At 41.9% G+C, this 15239-nt stretch overlaps 1 protein-coding gene across 2 annotated transcripts in view; it reads left to right on the forward strand.

The window, feature by feature from the left end:
• The first annotated feature begins 239 nt into the window (after positions 1-239).
• SCAF11 (SR-related CTD-associated factor 11) overlaps positions 240-15239 on the forward strand; it is a 78024-nt gene continuing 63024 nt past the window's right edge. The window contains exon 1 of one of the 2 annotated variants that reach the window (XM_011936058.1): positions 240-348. The gene's annotated coding sequence lies outside the window, so the exon portion shown is untranslated. Of the gene's footprint in view, positions 349-1494; positions 1831-15239 lie in introns of those variants that run through there. The other variant, XM_011936059.1, reaches the window with a different exon arrangement.

Below are 15239 nucleotides of genomic sequence, written 5' to 3' on the forward strand. Positions count from 1 at the left end.
TGCCATTCATGTGTTCTTTCAGCAAGTGTCAGACGCTGTTATGAAAGTGATAAGACACTGTCCCAATTCTCACAGTTTGAGACAGTGAGCAGACTCAACAGAATGCACACGATGAGTGCCAGAAAAGCGACGTCCTCAGGGCGGGAGCAGGGGACGCGGCAACGTAGTCTGCGAGAATGCGGGAAGGCGGCAGGGAAGCGGCCGGCAGGCAGGGCCGCGACAAAGTAGGGAGGAAACTCATCCCGGGCAGGCGTCAGCGTGGCTGGGAGAGGGCAGCGCGCGCGGACAGAACGGGGACAGGCGACAGGAAAAGGTGTGAACGCGCGGCTGAAAGCGACTGGGACCTGGGTGATCCGCGCGCAGGGAGCAGAGCTTAGTCCTGCGGGAGCCGCAAGCAGGACAAGGGCGTGGGTGGGAGGACTGGAAGGTCAGCTGGTAGATGGGGGACACTGAGGGCAGACAGAGCAACCGGAAGCTTGCTGCAATCGACAAGAGAAACTAGGAGGTTAAAGAGTCAGTGGCTTTGAAAAAGTCAAAATACTTCCGAGGTAAAACAAAACATTTAACAACCCGCCGAGGAAAAAAGTGGAGGCTGGCACACACGTCACTAACGACAACGTGGAGGTCTTTAAAGTAAATCAAGTTTTTTTTGTTGTTGCTTGAGACAGGGTCTCGCTCTGTCGCCCAGGCTGGAGTGCAGTGGAACGATCTCGGCTCACTGCAACCTCAGCCTCCCGGTTTCAAGCGATTCTCCCACCTTAACCTCCCGAACGAGGTCTTAATACGTTGCTCAAGCTGGTCTCGAACTCCTGGGCTCAAAGGATCCGTCAGCCTCGGCCTCCCAAAGTGCTGGGGTTACCGGCGTGAGAGACCGCGCACCTGGTCCAAATTTAATTTTGTGATGTGGGGTTAAAACAGGGGAAAGCCCCTAGGCTCGGGGATTCAGGGGGGAAAGCTCTCCCTCCGGCATCTAAAAAAATGCCCACCAGAAAGGAGGAAAGGTGGGCTTCTAAGTTACCTACTCTTCACCCCACGGGCTGCATTTCGGGTGGGCAGCGCCGCCAGGTGAACACTCAATCCACCGCAAACATACGAACACTCTTTTCAATATCAGATTACCATAAAGATAGAGGAACACACCCTGAGCAAAATCCTTCCTGTCCAGTCACCTTAAAGCCTCTTTCACTGTCCTCCGCGACGCAGCCTGTAAAACTGCCAAAGTAGCGCTGAGGCCAAAGTCCACGCGCTGCGCAGGCGCACCATCCGCAGCGTGGGCGAAAGGCGGGGCAGGAAGGACGTTTCCCAGAAGGCCCCTCCATCGCAGCTGCCCTTCCTCCCGCTCACAGGCCGCGTGACGTGACTCCACCCACCACGCTTCTCGGTCGCAAACAGCAGTTTGCCAGCGCCCCCCTGCGGCCCGGCTGGGCACTGCGAACATGCACTCAGGGCCAGAGCGAGAGTAGGCCGAACGCGGCGAGTCCGGCAGCCGCCGTCGTCACCTTAGCGCGCCGACAGTGAGCCAAGCGAGCGAGGGACGGGAGGAGGAGGGAGACGCGCGGGGAGGGGAGGGGAGAGGAGGGAGGAGGCTAGACAAGGAGGGGGAAGGGGGAGTAGCGGTGGCGCAAGTCGCGCGGAGCGGCGAAACCTGGGTCGCTCCCTGCTTCGCCGCCGCCGCCGGACCGAGCCAGCGGAGTCAGTGTCCCAGAGACCCTGTAACACCACAAAGCGGACGAAGGAGTCCATGTTGGGGAACTTGTTGGCGGAGTGACTGTGACCTGGGAACCTGCTGTGGGGCCGCGGCCGGACCGAGCGCCTCGACCTCGGCCTGAGGTAAACATTGGCCGACCCGCGGGGTGGATGGGCTTGGGCAGCTGTCTGGGCTAGAGGAGGGTTAGCGGCCGGCGCAGAGCGCTGGAGCGGGCCTCGGGCGACGCGAGGGCTGACAAAGTTTCGGAATCTCGCGCGGCCCGTGCGACGTCGTGCGCTGGGAGGAAAGTTGGAGCTGCCTCTCGAGGTGGGGGAGGCTGCGGCCGGGAGGGCCGCTTTCCCTCTCGCTGCCCCGCGAGGGAGGCCCGGCCCGGCCCTGGGCCGCCGCCGCCTCTCTGTCGCACTCCGTCCCATTTCCTCCTTGTGGCCTACGCGCCTCCCGCCGCCTTAGCCGGCGAAGCCCGTCCCCGCCCGTGTGCAGGGTCCTACAGGGGGACAAGGGGCTCCACGCCAGAACCGCCGCAGACGCCCTCCTCCCTGCGGTGGAAACGTGTCCTGCTGAGCTTCCGGGCGCTCCCGACCGCGGTGTCGGCTTTTCTTGGGAGACTTTGGTCGCGAGCGTCCAAGCCCGCTAGTGAAACCAAACTTTACTACGCCGTGACCTCTCGAGTGCGCGAATGGGGAAGAGCCGCCGCTTCTAAGCATCAGCCTTTTTCACTCCGTGATCTGAACTTCAGACTACTCACCCACCCCCAGTGTTTTAAATTCGCTACCTTCGCTGACGACTACGGGGCCGGGAGATATAAATTTAGCCTAATCGGTTGCCCCTCCTCAGACTTAGGAATTTTGAACCATTAAAAAGATTTCTTACAGATGGCTGGCGGTCTTGCCACCAACACGTATTTTGGAGTATTGTTTCAAAAGTAGACGCTCGATTTAGAGTACTTGATTTAGACATTCACAGATTCAAGTGTTGAATTTTGAAATACCTTCAATATATTTCCGTATTGTATTACATACAGTGTCTACCAGCTGACTGTTGTTCATTCATTTTGGGTTACATTTTGGCTAACATGCTACCACTGACCTAAGAGACTTAAGCAAAACTGCTGAAAAATGTTTTTAATGCTTTGTGTAGTAGATGCTGATGTTACATTTTCTCCGCTTTGGGAATTGCCCCCGAAATTTGGGAATAGCATATTAATAAATGCAGTATTTTTTCGTTTTAGAAAGAAAAATAAATTTCTACATATCACTACCTACCTCAGCAGCAGAATATCAGGGCAATACATTTTAAAATAACGGTTTTTATATTTTATTAGTAATTGTATTAAAATTTTGACATGTAATCAAGTCTATTTCTAAACAATTGCTTTCTCTTTCCTGTTTCTTTGGCAGTTGGCTTGATCATCTCACTATTTTGGTCAAAAGATGCAAGAAAAAAGTTTATGGACCTTTTGTTTTTGTTTTAACTCAGTGGGCAAGAGAAATGAAATCTTGAAACTGTCTTTGGATTTCTTGTGTTCTATATTATCCTGTCGGATAATCTGAATTTACATTTTTTATGCAATATGAGTTTTTTAAAAATAGTAGTTCTTAGGGTAGCTGCATTTTAGCTGCATTTTTTGGTGCTTGCAAATATTTTAACATTCAGTTTTTCACATTCAGATAGTGAACTTTTTGCCTGAGAGTTTGAGTACATTTTAAGATTTCATTGGGGTAAAATTTGAATGTTTGCTTACTGTAAGTATACTCATGCTTTAAAGACATTCTTCAGTATAAAGGGGAAGAAAACTGTAGAATAAAATTTAAAGTTTCTAAATATGTTGCCTGAAAACATGTCATGGAGGAAATAATTACGGAGAATTTTTTTACTTTTTCTGTTAATACCTTCATGTGGTAATGGGGCCAGTGTGTTAAGATCAGAACTTTTCAGGAGTTACTTAGCTCCCTATCGTCGTTTGGCACCAGCTAGGGCTTAGACAGTTTTCTTGAAAACCTGTGCTTTTATTCACAGATATAGGATGAATCAGTGCAGTTACATGATACTGTTGATTCATCATCAATAACATCTTTTAGTAATCAGAAAGTGCAGTATTATACTACCCATCAACTTAATACTGAACTTTTAAAGTGTATCAGAGATAGTCGTAGCATCTTAAAGAGAGTAGCAGGCATAAAAGTAATAAAAAGAAAGTCAACTGTAGATTAATTTTCATTGTAGCTTCCCTTTAGCAAACCCTGCTATCACCTGCTCTTGTCTTTTAATGATGTAAATTGTACCTTGACAAGGTTTACCTTGCCCAGTGAAATAAAATCCAGATTTTTAATTATAGTCTGTCCCCCAAAATAGATTAATAGCCTTGCACCTTGTCTTGCTTCTGAGCAGTAATACTGTTGGTAATACTATTACTCAGCAGTAATACTGAGTAGAGCCCAGAGTTAAAATATCCAGTATCATTCTCTCGCTATTCCTAAAACTCATCTTTGCATTGTATATTTTTAAGTTGTATCTGTGAACTTAATGTGTGAATTCCTAGTACATAGACACATAAAAATTCAATACAAAGCATAAAAACACAACCACTATTTTGCTTTCAGAAATATCTTCCTAAAAAGTCACTGTGGTCTTTGCTGATCTACAGTCTTTAATACTCCATAGCCAGAGTGATCCTGATAAAATGTCAGGTCATGTAACTTCTATTCCCAGATGACTTCCCTTCTCAGTCATAGTAAATTCCGTATTCCTGTGGTCTACAAGACTCTATGATTTGAGTCTCTTCTTCCTGTCTGACTTCATCTCACTGTTTCTCCAATCTCCTTTCCCCTGTGCTGTTGTGGTCTTTTCTAACTACTATGTATAAAACAACAGCCTTCCCCTCGATATTTCGTATCTGTTTTTATACCAGATTTTTCTCCATAGCATTTATCATTTTGCAACATGCTGTGTAATCTACTAACTGAGGTTTATTGTTTATTTTCTTCACTCTAATTTAGCTTCTGTGAGGTCAGCATTTGTCAGTATTGGTCACTGTTTTGTCCCTAAACACCTGAACAATGCCTTACATGTAAGTTAATGAATTAACATGCTTTCAGCTATAAACATTACGAATAGTGATTGTGGTTTGAAAGTTTAGACTAAGCAAGTTACTTATATCCATGCACGTGAGCCATGTTCATTTCAGGGGTCCTTGTTTTTTGTTGTTGTTTGTTTTGTTTTTGCTTTCAGATAGCATCTCGCTCTGTCTCCCAGACTGGAGTGCAGTGGTGTGATCACAGCTCTCACTATGGTGCCCAGGCTGGTCTCAAATTCCTAGGCTTAAGTAATCCGCCCACCTTGGCCTCGCAAAGTGCTGGGATTACAGGAATGAACCCCCACACCTAGCCTAAGCGGTGTGTGTTTTTAGAGGAGTGTGACAGTATGTGACCTTGAAACTATCATTTGTCTTAATATAGAAGGAGCTAAGAATGCCTCAGCTAAGAGTAAAGCAGTGTAATCGTTTGTTTTCACGCTGCTGATATACCTGAGACTGGGAAGAAAAATAGGTTTAATTGAACTTACAGTTCCACATAGCTAGGGAGGCCTCAGAATCATGGTGGGAGGAGAAAGGCACTTCTTACATAGTGGTGGCAAGAGAAAAAGAGGAAAATGCAAAAGCAGAAACCCCTGTTAAAACGATCAGATCTTGTGAGACTACCATGAGAACAGTATGGGGGAAACTGCCCCGTAATTCAAATTATCTCCCAACAGGTTGCTCCCACAACACATGGGAATTATGGGAATACAATTCAAGATGAGATTTGGGTGGGGACACAGCCAAACCATATCAAGCAATATAACTATCTTATTGTTAAAAATGTTGTCATTTAGAACCCATATTAATTTCTTATAGTTCCAGAAGGCAGAAGTAGGATTGTGGTGATATGTATTGAAAGGGAGGAGAGAGGCAGCAAGAGGAGATCTGGGAGAATTAGTTAGCAGTCTTTTCTAGTAGTCTGGGAGAGATGAGGATAACTTGAATTAGGATGATAATTGTGGAGATGGGCTCGGTGGATGGGATTTGAGACCAGCAGGCCTCAGTTAATAGATTGAAAGTGAGGGAGAAAGAAATTTGAAAAATGACTTCTGGATTACATTCCTAGGTTGTGCCAGATAAGGACAAGAGCTCTTTTGGTTTTAATATATCAGGCTTAAAGTACCTTTGGATCTTTCAGGTAGAAGTTCCTGTAAGTAATTAGATATATGGTTCTAAAATTCAGAGGAGGAGTATGGGCTGGAAATGGAAAACTGGAGTCACCCATCCAGATAATTGGAACTATAGGTATGGATGAAATTGCCTAGGTGAGGGAATATAACTTGAGGGGGAAAAAAGCTTAGGATGGAACCACAATGACCTCTAACATTTAAAAAACGTTGCTGGAAGAATGTGAGCTCCCAGAGAATACTGTGAAGATCAGAGAAGTAGAGGGTGAGTGGGGTGTTACAGAAACCAAAGGAAGAGTGTGTTACAAGGAGAGAGAAGTCAAGAAGAGAGAGTTGGGTCAAGTGTTGATAAGAGTTTAATAAGGTAAGAACTAAAAAAAAGTTTGTTGACTAACAGTGTGAAGTTCATTGGCCTTTTGAACAAGCAGGACAGTAAGGTGATGCCTCTGTAATTGCTTAACTAGATCTAAAAGTATTGAGATCAAAGTTTAATTATCACCCATATTACAGAAGACAGATAATGTTTATCAGATATTTACTATGTGTCAGCCACTCTGTTGTAGACATTTTACATAAATTTTCATTTGATCTTTTCAGTAGCCTTGCAATGTTGAATGTATTAGTCCATTTCACATGAGTCTGGGGCTCTGGAGAAGTTAAATGACTTAAGTGTCAGAGAAGTTGCTAAGTATCTATACCTAGGTCCATCTGACTTTCAGTCTTCAGTTGTTTCACTGATCTAGAGGCCTGTCAACCTCTAGATCAGTGCTGTCCAGTAGAAACTTCTGTAATGATGGAAATGTTTTGAATCTGTATTGCTTGGTGTAGTAACTGATAGTGACGTGGTTGTTGAGCACTTGCAAAGTGGGTAGTGCAGTTGAGGTACTGAATAGTGGTTATTGGACGATGCAGATAGAGATCAAAGGTCATTGACAATCTCCTAATAATAAAGCAGGGTCTTATAAAAAAAAGAGGTGAAAATATATACTGTCATGCTATTCTTCATTTAAAAGGAACACTGCTTTGCTTATCTTCTGTAAGTGAATTTTATAGGTAACTACAAAAAAAAATTCTCAAACTTTCAGAAAAGTTCCTAGTACAGTACAAAGAACTTTTCCTCCTTGAGTCTTTTGAGAGTAAATTGTAGAATCCCACTTAAGCTCCATGTACTCTACAAAGACCTTTTTTCTCCTAAACCAGTTGAGAGTAAGTTGCAGGTACAGTCTCATCACCTCAAACAAGTACAAGGATTTTGTGTTGCACAACTACAGTATAACCATCAAAATTAGGAAATTGGCATGGTGCGGTAGCTCACAGCTATAATCGAGAACTTTGGGAGACAGAGGCGGTAGGATCACTTGAGCCTAGGAGTTTGAGACCAGCCTGGGCAACATAGTGAGAACTTGTCTCTACAAAAAAGAAACAAAACTAGGTGTGGTAGCATGCACCTGTGGTCTCAGCTACTCAGGAGGCTGAGATGGGGGGGATCACTTGAGCCCAGGAGGTTCAAGGCTGCAGTGAGCTAAGATTGTGCCACTGCATTACAGTCCGGGCATCAGAGCAAGACCCTGTCTCAAAAAAAAAAAAAAAAAAAATTAAGAAATTAATCTTCCTATATTATTAGAATCTAACCTCAGACTACATTCAAGTTTTGCCAGTTTCCACAGTAATTTCCTTTGTAACAAAATAATTCAGAATTCTGTGTTGCATTTAACTGTAACATCTTTTTAGACTCCTTCAACTTGGAACAGTCCCCCAGTTTTGACTTTCATGACCTTGTTTGTACTGCTTAAAGCTTATAGATTAGTTCTCTTGCAAAATGTCTCTCCATTTGGGTTTGCATGATACTTTCTTTTTTTTTCCCCCCACATGTACTTTCTGTAGGATGCCAGATATTTCCTTATCGTTAGTTTCAGGTTGTACGCTATTTGACAGTAATGATGTTGCGTTTTTCTCATTGTGTCCTATCAAATGGCATACAATTTTTGTTTGTCTCATTACTGATGATGTGATAACTTGATATCGCATAGTGTACACTATGATAACTTGATTGAGGTAATATCATCCAAGCTTCTTCACTGTAAAGTTACTTTTGTCCCATTGGTAATTAACATGCATTTTTGTGGAAAAGTATTTTGAGACTGTAAAAATACCCCATTCCTTGTTAAACTTGCTATTTATTTATTCCGAGATTGTCTTAGCTTTGGCTATTGAAAGCCCTTCAAGATAGTTTCTGTTTTCTTTTGACTTGTTCTTCATACTTCCTTTTTTGTTTTTTTGAGGTGGAATCTTGCTTTGTTGCCCAGGCTGGAGTGCAGTGTGGTGATCTTGGCTCACCACAAACTCTGCCTCCCAGGTTCGAGTGATTCTTGTGCCTCAGCCTCCCAAGTAGCTGGGATTACAGGCGTGGGCCACTACACCTGGCTAAATTTTGTATTTTTAGTAGAGACGGGATTTTGCCATGTTGGCCAGGCTGACCTTGAACTCCTGACCTCAAGTGATCTACCTGCCTTGGCCTCCCAAAGTGCTGGGATTACAGGTGTGAGCCACCACACCCAGCCACTTCCTTCCTTTTGGGCATAAGAAAATGAAGCTCACCTTGTACTTTCCCTGCCCCAGCACTGGAATCAACCATTCCTCCAAAGAGTGGTTGCTTTTAGTGGAGAAAGGTATTTAGCAAACAAGATTTGGATGCTCTAATTATTTCGATGTCTATGTGTAGAAAACCATGAATTGGTACCAATTTCTGCAATTTCAGTCCATGAGATTTGTTCTCTGTTTTTCCATTACCAAATTTATAACTCCCTTCTCACGAGGAGAACTATGACTCATTGTCATTACTTACTGAATTTGATAAATCCCCTGCATATGGCCAGTTTCCCATTGCCTTAACTTTTTTCTCTACTTAGGCTCTGACATCCTGTCCTGGGATGCACCACTTACTCCATACTTCTTAGATACCCCATACTGAAGATTTTACCATTCTGTTTGAGCTCTAGTACCTTAATCTGGGTTCCCTCACTATTCCTAACACGGGCATTTTGCTCACTAACTTGGTCTCCAATGCCTCCAGCCAGAATAGCAGCATATAGATGTGTTCTTTTAAAATTTATACTTACTCCTTTTTGTAAAAGATTATTATACCAACACTTTTAGTGAAAGTTAAAAGTGTTCTCAGTCTTTAAATTTAAACCCTCTAGAGTACATTTAAACCCTCTTTTATCCTTTCTTTTACCCTAGACTTCTCAGATGTACTTTTAGGGTTGTCTTTTTATTGCAATTTTGACAATATGATAAAAATTAGTTCAGTCTTTTGTGTGTGCGTGTGTGTGTGTGTGTGTGTATAGGTTTAGGAGTCAGTCAGACCTGGTTTTGAGCTCTGGTTGTCCTAGATGACTGTCACCTTTTATAGGTGATCTAATCAGTATCTCAGTTTCCTCACCTAATTTTTTAATAACATTTATCTAAGTCCAGTGGTAATAGCAACTAACTCTGTCTCTTGTTCATACTCTTAAGTTAGCTCTGTTTAAGGTACGATTTTTAAGCCTTTTTAATGCGGTGTTCTATTGTTCAGTATTGACGGTGTTTTAAGTTTTTAAATATACCGTGTTCTGGTATTTTGCGGATTAAACGTGGAAAGGCATGCCAGAATGTGTAGTTCGTTACCTAGTATGTTGTAGGCATTCACTCTACCCATAGTTCTGAACTCCAGGTTTGTTGATGTCTATGTGTCTATTAGGTCTGTGCCCTAGGGGAGCTTAGCTCTAATCAGGCCTTCTTTATTGATATGTAGTCTTCTTTCCATTTTCTCCTGACTGGTTTCCCCTACTGTCCAACTCCCGACTGCCGCCACCTTTCTGCTACTGCATTAAGCTCAAAGTCCCCAATTTAAACATCTTATAAACAACTTTAAAAACAGATAAATGGGAGAGAGGTGGACTTGAAGTCCACCTAAGAAAACACAATTTAAGTCCTAATTTAGACTGAAGAACATTAACTTTTTGCACTTTATTATTTTTATTTTTCTTTACTTGCCTCAGTCGTTCGTTACTCCCCCACTGGTACATTTAAAAAATGTCTTAGGAACTCTTTGCCTATTTCTTGTATTTGGCACTTAGCATATGCTATCTTGTTCATCTTCTGTATCCTATGTCTCCAAGTCTACTCTTTGTACCATGAAGGGATACAGTATCTCAATCTTTTTTTATTCCAATACCAGGCTTAGTATCCTGACCGCAGTAGTTATTTAGCAGCTTAAAGCAAACCAAAACAGAAATACAAACATGAAAGAGAGCGGCCAAAACAACACTGTTTTAAAAATTCTCTGGGATCAATCAAACAGTTTACAAATAATAGGTCTTGTTTGTTTGTTTTGTTTTGAGACACAAGTCTCATTCTGTCACCCAGGCTGGAGTGCAGTGGCACAATCTCGGTTCACTGTAACATCTGCTTCCCAAGTTCAAGCAATTCTCCTGCCTCAGCCTCCTGAGTAGCTGGGATTACAGGCATGCACCACTACCCCGGCTAATTTTTGTATTTTTAGTAGAGACAGGGCGTCGCCATCTTGGTCAGGCTGATCTCGAACTCCTGACCTCTGCCCTCCTCAGCCTCCTGAATTGCTGGGATTACAGTCATGAGCCACCGCACCCAGCCCTGATAGGTGATTTTTTTTTTTTAATGTAAATATACTTAATAGCACTATTTTGTATGCCTAGATGGCTTGTCAAGAAGAATGTTTCGGTAAACTGTTATAATGGGGAATAAATATTAATGACTCAAAAAATTTATAAGCTATCATTCACCTGAAAACCTCATCATAGAAAATCCATCAGATAGGACAGTTTTAATGTAATGGGTAATATTTCTTTAGGAACTGTTGTGCGTGTCCAGTTACTTAATGCATCAACATGAGTAATGTGAGGGAGATGCATGAAATGAAATAGCTTCATTGTTTCAAAACTGCCACAGAACTAGATATAATTAAAACTGAATGGAGGGTAAACAAATCCAATTAGACTCTTTAAAAAGGTTTAAAATATAGTTCATATTAATATAGCCATTCCAACCATCTTTTATTATTGTTTGTATTGTTTGGCATATCTTGGTCTATACGTTTAACCTATCTTTATTTTTAAAGGGAGTTTCTTGTAGACAGGCATATAATTCAGTCTTTCTTTAAAATCCAGTTTGATAATCTCTTTTAATTGGTGTGCACGATTATTTACATTATTTACATTTAATATAATTATTACGGTTTGCTCCACTATTTTCTTCCTTTTTTGGGAGGTGTGGGGAGAGACAAGGTCTCACGCTGTTCCCTGGCTAGAATGCTATGGGATGGCCGTAGTTCCCTGCAACCTTAATCTCCTGGGCTCAAGTAATTCTCCTGCCTCAGTCTCCAGAATACCTAGTACTACAGGTGCCTGCCACCACACTCGGCTAATTTTTAAAATTTTTTGTAGAGATAGGTGTCTCATTGTGTTACACAGGCTGGTCTTAAATTCAGCCTCAAGCAATCCTGCCTCAGCCTCCCAAAGTGTCTGTCCTTTTTTAGATTATATGAATATATTTTGATATTTTATTTTCAATGTATCCCTTGGTTTTTTAACTCTTATCTCTTCGTATTATTTTTTAGTGGTTGCATTAGAGCTTCATGGTCCAGTTGAGTAGCCAGTAACTAAATATGTGACTCTTGCACTCGAAATGTGGTTAATTTGAATTGAGATGTACTGTAAGTATAAAATACACACTGGATTTTACAAAAAGAATGTAAAATAGCTCATTAAACAATTATTAAATCGATTACATCTTTAATAATTTTTAAATTATATGTTGAAATAATATTTTGAACATATTCGGATCTACCATTCGATCCAGGAGCTGCACTGCTCAGTACCTATAGGAAAAGAAGTCATTGTATGAAAAAACACACATGCACACACGTTTATAGTAGCATAGTTCGCAATTGCAAAGATACGGAACCAACCTTAAGTGCCCATCAACTAAGTGGGTAAAGAGAATGTAGTATATATACACCATGGAATACTACTCAGGCATAATGTCTTTTGCAGCAACTTAGATGGAGCTGGAGGCCATTATTCTAGGTAAAGTATCTCAGGAATGGAAAACCAGATATTGTATGTTCTCACTTATAAGTGGGAACTAAGCTATGACGATGCAAAGGCATAAGAATGACATAACGGACTTTGGGCTGGGCACTGTGGCTCGTGCCTGTAATACCAGCACTTTGGGAGGCCGAGGTGGGCAGATCACTTGAGGCCAGGAGTTTGAGACCAGCCTGGCCAACGTGGTGAAACCCTGTCTCTACTAAAAATACAACAATCAGCCAGGTGTGGTGGTGCGCACCTGTAATCCCAGCTACTCCAGAGGCTGAGGCATGAGAATTGCTTGAGCCTGGGAGGTGGAGATTGCAGTGAGCCGAGATCGCACCACTGCACTCCAGCCTGGGCAACAGGGCAAAACTCTGTCTCAAAAATAAATAAGTAGAAAGATACAGTGGACTTTGGGGACTCAGGGTGAAGGTTGGCAGAGAGTGAGGGATAAAAGACTACATACTGGGTACAGTGTAATGTTGCTCAGGTGACAACTGCACCAGAATCCTAGGAATCACCACTAACGAACTCATTAATGTAACCAAGAACCACCTGTACCTCAAAAACTATTGACATAAAAATAAATTTAAAAAAAGATATTTTTCTTCATGTTTGCTTTGTTGCAGTTGATTATGATTTATTTGTTTGTTTATTTTTGAGATGGAGTTTCGCTCTTTTTGCCCAGGCTGGAGTGCGGTGGCACAATCTCAGCTCACTGCAACCTCCGCCCCCCACGGGTTCAAGTGATTCTCCTGCCTCAGCCTCTTGAGTAGCTGGGATTATAGGTGCCTACCACCATGCTCAACTCATTTTTGTATTTTTAGTAGAGATGGGGTTTCACCATGTTGGCCAGTCTGGTCTTGAACTCCTGACCTCAGGCAGTCCACCTGCCTTGGCTCCCCAAAGTGCTAGTATTACAGGCGTGAGCCACTGTGCCCGGCCTTTGATTATAATTTATAAGCATGTTTTTCTATTGCATTTATCCTATTTGGTGTTCTCTTGTGCTTGGTGAATTTCTAAATTTGTGCCCTTCTTCAAGTTTAGGAGGCTTATGAACCTTATTTCTTCCAGTATTTTTTTCTGTACCAATTTCTTTCTCTTTCTGGTACTCAAGTGACAAAACTTTTGATGTTGTCCAGAGGACCCTGAGAGTCTTTATTTTTTTCTTCTTTTATTTCTCTGTTCTTCAGAGTAGATCATTTCTGTTGATTTGGCTTCATGTTCACTGACTTCTTTGCATTTCTATTCTGTTATTGTACCCTTTTTTTAGACATCATATTTCTTACCTTTAAAATTTTAATTTTTTATACCTACTATTTCACTGCTGAGAATTCTGTCTTTTCTTTTTTTGAAAGTGTTTATTTTTTTCTCCATGGAGCATAGTTATAATAGGTAAAGTCCTCAGTAATTCCAATATTTGAGTTATCTTGGCCTTGGCGGTTATAGATTGTCTGTTCCCTTGAGAACTGGTCACATTTTCTGGTGCTTGGAATGTCAAGTAAGTTGGAACTGTATCCTGGACAGTATTATGTTATATCGACTCTAGGCCCTGTAAATAGTCTTCTAGAGATGTTTTGTTTTAACAAATAGCCCATTAGATTCAGACCATACATTTTGGTGGGGTTTTTTGTTGTTGTTTTGCTTTTGAGACAGGATCTTTGTTGCATAGGCTGGAGTGCAGTGACATGACCATAGCTCAAGCAATCCTACTGCCTCAGCCTCCCAAGTAGCTGGGGCTGCTTGTGTGCACTACCACACCTGGCTAATTTTTGTTTGTTTGTTTGTTTGTTTGGTAGCAATGAGGTCTCACTATGTTGCCCAGGCTGGTCTTGAACTCCTGAGCTCAAGCAGTCTTCCCACCTTACCTCCCAAAGAGCTAGGATTACAGGCATGGGCCATCATGCCTGGCCTCAGACTGCAAACTTTGTCTTACCTTTTGGGGGTGATAGTTCACCCTTAGTTTAGTTTTCACAGCCTTTGCTGTATTGCCCTGGGTCTGTCCTGTGCTAACTGAATGCTTGCATAGCTCAGCTAGGACTTGTGTAGATTCATGCAGAGAATTAAGGAATCCTCTTGATCAGACTCTCTCCAGGATTTTTTCTCCACCCTGCAGTGTCCCCTTTTCCTGGTTCCTTTGGCTAGAAACGCCCAGAAAAATGGGGCTTCTCTCAGACTTTTAGCCACCTGTGCCACTGCCACCATGTAACCACCCTAAGGACAAAACTATGAGAGAAAAGATGAAAAATAAAACAGGAAGACTCAATGTAGTTTGCTTCTCCAGATTTTTACTCCCCTCCACATTCCACCTACTGTAATTTACTTTTCAGAGTATAGTACTTATATGAATTCCTTTAGTATTCTGCCCAGATTTTTTGAGATAGGCTATAATGGGGCCTACTTTGTGTTAGCCAAAACCATATTCTAAAATATATCTGAAAATAAAATTTGAATCAAATATTTATAAAACTTAAGAAATTTGAAAACCAGTAGACCAGGGAGAATACTCCAAATTTTCAGACTGAATAGCCAGCCCTGTGAACAGCCTAAAGTTAATCTGTAGCTAGAATAACTAGGGGAAATGAGATAAAAAACAAAAACGTATTTATTCAAGGATGACAGATTATATTTATTCTTCAGAAAATGGGAGAACGGTGTTTCGGTTTTTGAATCTTTTTGGGAGACAGGAATCTCAGAGCTCTAAGGGGCTGTTTGTTTAGGGGTTATTTTGATACAACTTTAAGGGACTTGGATCAATATCAGGGTTATTTTTTGGCATGGATTTGTAAAACTTCTCTAAATTATCACATCATTTAGAATAGTTTATTTTAGGGATGTGTTCACCATTTTTGACTCTTCATCCTGTTTCCTTTCTCATTAACATATCTTACTGATATACTTTATGGTGTCGAACAGATCATATCGTGTGTTAGTCATGGCGAACATAGCAGAAGACTGACCAGTTAGAGATTTCACTTGAAAAAGTAGTTGGCAGTTTGTAGCATTTATAATAAGATTACATTTAGGAGATAATCCTAATATCACGTAATCTCTAACAGCATCATTTTGGTCTGAGTTGTCTCTTCCAAAAACAAACCATATATACTCTTTAACAATATTTCTTTATTTTGTTAATTTATAAATCAGCTGCCCTGTTTCCCTAAAGCAAACTATTCTAAATGATGTGATGTATTAGGTTATGTCCTAAGACATTGACA

The sequence above is a fragment of the Colobus angolensis genome, unplaced genomic scaffold, assembly GCF_000951035.1.
Source record: "Colobus angolensis palliatus isolate OR3802 unplaced genomic scaffold, Cang.pa_1.0 Scaffold150, whole genome shotgun sequence".
NCBI lineage: Eukaryota > Metazoa > Chordata > Mammalia > Primates > Cercopithecidae > Colobus > Colobus angolensis.